This window comes from Aotus nancymaae, unplaced genomic scaffold (genome assembly GCF_030222135.1).
Source record: "Aotus nancymaae isolate 86718 unplaced genomic scaffold, 86718_ANA_hifiasm-v0.15.2.pri h1tg000008l, whole genome shotgun sequence".
Taxonomy (NCBI): domain Eukaryota; kingdom Metazoa; phylum Chordata; class Mammalia; order Primates; family Aotidae; genus Aotus; species Aotus nancymaae.
The window spans coordinates 47,573,991-47,583,278 of record NW_026988419.1 but is presented as its reverse complement, the minus strand read 5'-3'; the positions used below and the strand labels follow the sequence as shown (position 1 = coordinate 47,583,278).

The 9,288-nt window shown below is 36.8% G+C and overlaps 1 pseudogene; it reads left to right on the top strand.

Annotated features, from left to right (window-relative positions):
* The first annotated feature begins 2,909 nt into the window (after positions 1–2,909).
* LOC105705175 (peroxisomal membrane protein PEX14-like) lies at positions 2,910–3,990 on the top strand (annotated as a pseudogene).
* The last annotated feature ends 5,298 nt before the right edge of the window (positions 3,991–9,288 follow it).

Here is a 9,288-nt window from a genome sequence, read left to right as displayed (position 1 = left end):
AAAATATAATAAAATATTTTTTCTACTCTTGGTAGATATTTATTTAGTTTTAAATTTGAGGCTGCTCAGAATAATGTGCTTATAAACATTCATGAACATTTGTTTTGATTGTGCATGTTTGTGTAGTTTTTTTTTCCTGAGTATCTACCTAAGGTTCGTATTGCTGAATTATAAGATATGAATATATTCCGTTTTATTAAATATTCCTAAAAAGTTTGCAAAAATAGTTCTATCAATTTATACTTCCAGTGTTCATGAAAGTTGTTAATATCCTTCCCAGCTCACTAACATCTACATCGTGGCTTTACTTTGAAATTTCCTCATCATAGATGAATATGATTCATATGCTTAATGACATATGGATATTTTCTTTTATCCAGTGAATGGTAAAACCCATTTTACTATTGGGTTGTTCTTTTCTCATTGATTTGTAAAAGTTTTTTGAAGTTGTCACTCATCTCACTACTGCCCTGTTCATTTTGTTTTTACTCTTTGTTCCCTAAGCCTATTATATTGGTTAGTTTTTAATGAATGGCTTCAAACTCACATATTTTTTGGAATCATAAATGTTCTGCTAATTCTACCCAGTAAATTTTTAATCTCATACAGTGTAATCTTCATCTCTAGATAGTTGATTCAAATGGTATCCATATTTTCCATATCACTCCATAATTTTTGAACATATGAAATAGAATTATAATAATTGTTATAATGTCTTTCTCTTTTTTTTTTTTGGTAAGTAAATGCATCATTAGTTGGACATTTAACCTTGTAATACTAGTACAGTTTACATTCTGAGATTTTTAAAATTATTCTTAATTATTATTATTACTTTCGGGACAGAGTCTTGCTCTGTCGCCAGGCGCCAGGCTGGAGTGCAGTGGTGCAATCTCAGCTCACTGCAACCTCCACCTCCCGGGTTCAAGCAATTCTTCTGTCTCAGCCTTCCCGAGTAGCTGGGACTACAGGTGTGCACCACTACGCCCAGCTAATTTTTGTATTTTAGTAGAGATGGGGTTTCTACTAAATGTTGGCCAGGTTGGTCTCGATCTCTTAACCTCGTGATCTGCCCCGCTTGGCCTCCCAAAGTGCTGGGATTACAGGCGTGAGCCACTGTGCCGGGCCCATTCTGAACTTTGTAACTACAGAGAAGAATGATTTATAATAATGAGTTATTAAAATTTGATACTTAAACCTCTGACTAGCTTTAAAATATATTTCATTTATTAATTAAATCATTCTTACTCTTTGTCAGTTTTTAAATAAATATTTATTAGTATCTACTGTGTATATAAGTTGTACATTTACCAAGGAATCAATAGTAAAACAGATATGTGTTTTCCTTGTGTAGTTTATATTTCAACAAAAACGTAGGATTTGAAGAAGGTTTTATTATGATAATTGTGGTGGAAAAAATACATGGTATTAGTATATAATATTTTATTTTATTTATAAATTACAAATATGGTCAATTCTTTCTTTCCCTTGCGGCTAGGATAATGTTTTGTATATAGTAGTATTGATGTAATTATTTGCTTAGACTAGGTTGAACTTACATCTTCCCATTTTACTTTTCTGTAGTAAGGAGTTTGAGTATATCTATTGACATTTGACTGAAGACATATATGAGAATTTTTGTTTTCCTAAATGTTTTGTTTTCAGTAATTTATAAATGATTATCTTAAGGATACATCTTAATGGTTATTTTTACTTGTATTATCAAATGCAAATTTTGTAAAGGTGGATGAAACTATTATAAAGTATTATAATAAATCTACTAAGCTTTAATAGTTTTTCATAAGAACAATCATAAAATTAAAATAAACTGGAAGTGCTACTAACCTGCTAATATTTCACCAACTTTCGTTTTTCCCCCATCTTTATTATATTTTAATACTTTATTTCAATCTCACTTGAAAGAATGTAGGCTAGAATAATAGATACTATATTAAGAAATGTGTTTTCCACTCATTCTCATCATCTTCATCATCTTTATCATCATCCTGTGTCATCTAATTTGCATTCAGACATTACCTATTTTGTTTTTCATCTTAAGTGTCATCATGGCAGGGACAATAAAGACTATTAATTGTACATTCGCTAGTTTATATTTATTGATGGATTACTCTGTTTTATGAACAATTCTAATAACTTTCTTTGTATCTACTTACAATTTCGTCTGAGCATTAATATGTATGTGAAGAAACTGAGTTACTAAGACATTATGAAACCTCTCAAGAACACACAAGTAATGAGGAGAGAAACTAGGATGCAAAACTAGGCAGTATGAACCAAGAAGCAATTTTATCCACTTTATTATTGGAGACATGGATATATTTGGACATAGAAAAGTGCTTTGATGTTAGTTTTTTTGGGGTCATATCATACTATATGCCTATTGCTGGGGAAGAAAATAATCATCTCAACAGTGAGACTGCATTTAATAGCAGATTATAAATTATTTCTCAATTAAGTAGAAGAGAAAATAAATCTAATGAGCACTGTGTGCCTCATAAATTATTGCCTATTGATTTTCCTTACTACAGAAAAGGGATTACTAAAGGTAGGGAAGGCAATGGGTTTACACATATCTAAAATGGAAGAGAAAAGTTGATGGAGAACTAAAACTGAATAAATAAGGACACATAGGTGGAGCCTTTTTTCCCCCACGCTCTATTTTACCACCACCACCAATAACCACAAAAAGAATGCATCAGTAACATTAATAGCTTAAATGTTAAAATAATTCCTGTCCTTTGAGATTACATCAGTGGTGGAAAATTCAAGAATCTCTTTTCAAATCTGTCAGTTAAAAGAGAATTTTTCCTTCTGTAATGCCATGCCACTATTGCGACTATTTTTTATTGAAAATTATTGTATCCCGCCTTGTCCTTTAGTTATCTATGCACATGGCGCCCTCGGAGCAGGCAGAATAGCTGAGTCAGCCAAGCTCTGCTCCAGGAAGTGAAAATGTGCTGCCTCGAGAGCCGCTGATTGCCAGGGCAGTGAAGTTTCTCCAGAATTCCCGGGTCCGCCAGAGCCCACTTGCAACCCGAGAGCATTCCTTAAGAAGAAAGGGCTGACAGATAAAGAGATTGATATGGCCTTCCAGCAGTCGGGCACTGCTGCGCATGAGCCTTTATCCTTGGGCCCAGCCACACAGGTAGTTCATGTCCAGCCCTTTCACCTCGTATCTCAGCCATACAGCCCCGCAGGCTCCCGATGGCGAGATCATGGAGCCCTGGCCATCATCACAGCAGACAGCATTTGGCTTCTACCAACTCTATAAGAAATACCTACTCCCCCTCAACCTGGGTGGCCGAGAGGACAGGAAGCAGCTGGAGAGGATGGAGGCCGTTCTCTCTGAGCTGAGTGGCAGCGTGGCCCAGACAGTGACTCAGTTCCAGACGACCCTCACCTCCGTCCAGCAGCTGTTGATTCTGCAGCAGCAGAAGATCCAAGAGCTCGCCCACGAGCTGGCCACTGCCAAGACCACCACATCCACCAACTGGATCCTGGAGCCCCAGAATATCATGGAACTCAAGTCTGAAATTAACTCTTGAAAGCACTTCTTTTAAATCAGAGGCAGTTCCCTTCATCCCTGTCAGCCCCGAAGATCCCCTCCTGGCAGATCCCGGTCAAGCCACCGTCTCCCTCCAGCCCTGAACCAGCACAGCAGCAGCGACATCTCACCTGTCAGCAGCGAGTCCATGTCGTCCTCGCCTGGGAGGGAGGGCCACAGCCCCGAGGGCTCCGCGTCCACCTACCATCTGCTGGGCCCCCAGGAGCAAGGCGAGGAGGGGGCAGGCGTCAAGGGCCAGGTGCAGATGGACGTGCAGGGCGAGAAGGGGAAGACACGAGGAGGACGACGAGGAGGGTTGCCTGGGGGTGCAGAGGTCCGACCGTCGGGGCGGGGACGGGCAGATCAAGGAGCAGGTGGAGAAGCTGCTGCGGCCTGAGGGCGCCATCAACGAGAGTGAGCGGGACTAGGGCCGCGCCCGCCTCCAGCCAGGAGGATGGCGTCCGGGGTGCCGGTGGTGCCCACACCCGGCCTCCCGCTCTGGCCCTGGGAGGGCAGCTTGGAGCCCAGGTGGGGGACAGAACTGTCCTCAGTTGTAGTGCAGCATGGCGGCAGCCTGGAAACTCACATTTCTGTCCACCCAGCCCCCAGGACCCCTCAGGCGCTTGTCCCCAGCCCCAGTCCAACCTGTGCCCCGTCGTCCTCCCAGACAAATGAAACCATGCTGCGCTTCTGATGCCCTCGCTTGCTGCATAATGGTTCAGCTAATCCCATGGCGAGATGGGCGCTTGCTCCCTCGGAGAAGCCAGGCACCTGCTGGGCCTTCCTGAACTACAGCCAGCTCTGTTCTTCCCCCTCAAGAAACACATGTTCATTTGTGTGATCATGTATAGACCTCAGAACGGAAGATAGGACTGTATATAATTGTAATAAAAACCAATTGCCACTAAAAAAAATCACATAATTCTCCTGATATTAAATAAAGCTGCAGGTATAAGATGGCCTGGATTTTTTTTCCCCTTGTTTGTTTTTATTTTTAAGATTGAAACAGACTATTAAAACAATATTTGAGATTCCACAGAGAAATGCATGCTTTTGTTATTAAAAGACTTTTGTTGAAAAATTTGACCTTTACCTCTTATAAACTGAAGAAATATAGAGGTTTCAAGCATTTTTGCTAGCACCTTTTCCTACAGAAGATAACATTCACTTACCAGAAGGCCATCACCACCACTGAATGATTCAAAGCTTCAGAGCTCAAAAGTGATCAGAACTCACAAGTTAGTATAATTCATCCAAAGCTTGATTTAAATGTTTGAAGAACAGCAAACACCAAATAATATAATCCTAATAATATAATCCTAATAGATTTCTTTTTGTGTTGTTTGTTTTTATTATTTACTATTTTTATTTTTTATTATACTTTAAGTTCTGGAGTACATATACAGATTGTGCAGGTTTGTTACATAGGTATACACATGCCATGATTGTTTGCGGCATCAACCCCCCACCATAGTCATCTACATTAAGTATTTTTTCTAATGGTATCCCTTCCCAATCCCCCACCCCCTGCTATCCCTCCCCTACCCCTCCCACCCCCCAACAGGCCCCACTGTGTGGTGGCCCCATCTCTGTGTCCTTGTGTTCTCATTGCTCAACACCCAATTATGAGTGAGAATATGTGGTGTTTGGCTTTCTGTTCTTGTGTCAATTTGCTGAGAATGATGGTTTCCAGCTTCATCCATGTCCCTGCAAAGGACATGAACTGATTTTTTTTATGGCTGTGTAGTATTCCATGGTATATATGTGCCACATTTTCTTTATCCAGTCTATCATTGACAGACTTTTGAGTTGGTTTCAGTCTTTGCTATTGTAAACAGTGCTTCAATAAACATATGTGTGCATGTGTCTTTATAATTGAATGTTTTACAATCCTTTGGGTATATACCCAGTAATGGGATTGCTGGGTCAAATGGTATTTCTATTTCTAGATCCTTGAGGAATTGCCTCACTGTCTTACAAAATGGTTGAACTAATTTACACTCCCACCAACAGTGCCAAAGCATTCCTATTTCTCCACATCCTCTCCAGGATCTGTTGTCTCCAGATTTTTTTTAATGATTGCCATTCTAACTGGTGTGAGATGATATCTCAATGTGATTTTGATTTGCATTTCTCTAATGACCAGTGATGATGAGCTTTCTTTCATATGTTTGTTGGCTGCATAAATGTATTCTCTTGAAAAGTGTCTGTTCATCTTTTGCCCACTTTCTGATGGGGTTGTTTGTTTTTTTCTTGTATATTTGTTTAAGTTCTTTGTAGATTCTGGATATTAGCCCTTTGTCAGATGGGTAGCTTGCAAAAATTTTTCCCATTGTGTTGGTTGCCGGATCACTCTAATTATTCTTTCTTTTGCTGTGCAGAGTCCTTAAGTTTAATCTAAGATCTAAATCCCATTTGTCTATTTTGGCTTTTGTTGCTGTTGCTTTTGGTGTTTTAGTCATGAAGTCCTTGCCTATGTCTATTTCCTGAATGGTATTGCCTAGGTTTTCTTACAGGGTTTTTATGGTGTTAGGTCTTATGTTTAAATCTTTAATCCATCTGGAGTTATTTTTTGTATAAGGTGTAAGGAAGGGATCCAGTTTAAGCTTTCTGCACCATTCATTAAACAGGGAATCCTTTCTCCATTGCTTATTTTTGTCAGGTTTGTCAAAGATCAGATGGTTGCAGATGTGTGGCATTACTTCTGAGGCATCTGTTCTGTTTCATTGATCTATATCTTTGTTTTGGTACCATCACTATGCTGTTTTGATTACTGTAGCCTTGTAGTATAGTTTGAAGTTAGGTAGTGTGATGCCTCCAGCTTTGTTCTTTTTGCTTAGGATTGTCTTGACTATACAGACTCTCTTATGGTTCTATACGAAGTTTAAGGTGTTTTTTTCCAATTCTGTGAAGAAAGTCAATGGTAGCTTGATGGGGATAGCATTGAATGGCTGACATCATGAATTTGTTTTGTGAATGATGGGACCTAAAACCATACACAAAGTCCTTAGAAATTTTTAGTGAAATTCATTAAATATCCTTAAACATTGGGATAATATACTTCGGCTATGTATTACACAAATATATAATTTCGTTGGAAACTAGGCCACAAAGGAAGTCTTAATAGAACTTTTTCATGAAGCCATCTATTTAAAAATTTCCCTTATAGTCACTACAAAATAGATAACTATGCAGCATGACTTTAAAACATGAAAAAGCAAACTTAGCAAGATTTCCAGAACATATATGTAATATATACTTGGGAAATGGTAATACATATGTATTTTGTTTTTTTGTTTCTTTTATTGTTCCAGCCCTAGGTTTTCAATGCTAACTGGAAAAGATTAAAGCAGACAAAAATAGACACTCTGTTTTTCTTCACTCATTTTTTTACTGTTGTTTGGTTGATTGATCAAATCATTTTTAACTTCAGCAAGTAACACATTCCATACGTTTTTGTACTTTGAAAATTACTGTGAAATTCTTCCAAATGATTAATAGTAATGTGGCTGAGAAAACAGTTTATGTGCATATTTTTAATTAGGTATTTTTACATGTTTATGATTTCATGAAAAATAAAAGATATAAATTTATGGTAAATTTTTATTTTAGAAATAGCTGTGCAAACTATATAAATATGAGAACATTTACAATGAAACATAATATCTATTTCTTTCCCTATTGTTCTAGAAAAAGAATCAAAAATCTGGGTCTACCACTTATTCACTATATTACATTGAGTGTGTAATGTTAGTGCCCTGTTCCTCAATCTCTTAATTTATAAAATGAGGAAAATAAAAAGATTAAAATTTTCTTAATTTCTTATACAAATTTAAATGAAAGTGTACCTGCCTCTGATGATTAGTTTATGAACAAAATGCTCATATAATTATTTAACTTTCATTTTTTTACTGCATTAAATATATATACTCCCCAGGCACCTAATAGACTAATCTCTATAGTAGCAATACCATAGCTTATTTTTGTAAACTTTACATGTATTTAAGTATATCATTTTGCATAAATATTTCACTTTCATTTTCTCAGTGTTCAGTATCCTTAAAATTCTTTTATAAATATTGTATTTATGAATCCTATATCACAATAGCCAGCTGCTACAACTAAAGTACTTCTTATTCTTCTTTGAAGAATGCTTGTTAATCATCTGCAAAAATCTATTTAAAACTCGTTCTCAAGATGTGAGTTCAAGCATCTTGCCCATTTAGTAGTCATGATATTATTGTGTCATCCAGAAAGAATGGGAAACAAATAAGATACAAATATATTTCTGCTTGCCAGTTTACTATAGCTATGTATTACATTACAAACATTTATATGTATACTATAACAGTATGAAAAATACTGTTTTAAGAAGGATATATAGTAAGCTCTACTTAGTCTCTTTCCAAGGTTATAAGATGTGTTAGTTGGCTTGGGCTGTCATAACATATTACCACACACTGAGTAGCTTATACAACAGATATTTATCTGCTCACAGTCCTGAAATCAAGAAGTCCGTGAGCAAAGTGCAGCAAATTTGGTTTCTGATACAGTTTTGCTCTGTCGCCATATAAATCTCATCTTGAATTATAGCTCCCATAATTCCCACGTGTTGCAAGAGGGACCCAGTGGAAGGTAACTGAATCATGGTGGTGGATCTTTCCCATGTTGTTCTTATGGTAGTGAAAAAGTCTCATGAGAGCTGATGATTTTATTAATGGGAATTCCCCTGCACAAGCTCTTTCCTGCTTCCATGTAAGACATGACTGCTCCACATTTGCCTTCTGCCAAAATTATGAGGCCTCCCCAGTCATGTGGAACTGTGAGTCAATTAAATCTCTTTCCTTTATAAATTACCCAATTTGAGTATGCCATTATTAACAACATGAGAACAATTTGATACAATATCCACTGGTCTCAGGTAATAACTGGTTAAGGCAATTGTACTTTTGCTTTTTTATGCTAACTTGGTAGATCAAAAAGACACAATTCCCTGGATCTCAAAAAGAGTCAGTATATATGATAATATCTGAATATTTGTCATTTAGAAAGTGATTAGATGATTCCAATGCATCTAAATGTTACATTACATTTTGATGCATTTTGGCTCACTAGTTTCACTACAGACTATTGGTAGCTTTTTGAAGAAAATGAATCCTGGAAACTGACTATAGTAAATGTAGCTTCTAAAGGACTAAAATGTAATGGTTACATTCTTGATGTATAAACTGTTTGTATATTTTCTTTTTCTTTCACTTTAAAAAAAAATTTGGTTATGCCAGGGCAAAACTAATACGTTATTGAGAATTGTATTATCAAAGGATGAGTTGGGCCATCTTGTTTTGTAGCAGATGGTAAATATTTAATAAGAGAATGCCCCACACAGTCTCTAGTTATTAAATATAAGCCATTGTATGTTTTCAATATCCTCTGTGTTTATTCTCAGTGTTAGTGTCTAGGTAGTGTTCTCTGACACAGACAAAAAAATTCTAATACTGCTATTCTCATGTAAAAGTCAGGAAGATGTATTCCAGGGTAAGACAATTTCATTAGCTAAACAAGATATTAAATTCAGAGTGACTCGACTTGGAAATTGGATTATATTTTTCGCATGTTAAAAACTTGTTCAAATCTTATCCACTATTTAAAATGAATATGGCTAAGTTCCAAATTATTTTTTCTTCACTGTCAGCTTATCTGGAACATGCTGATAATGGAGTGACTCA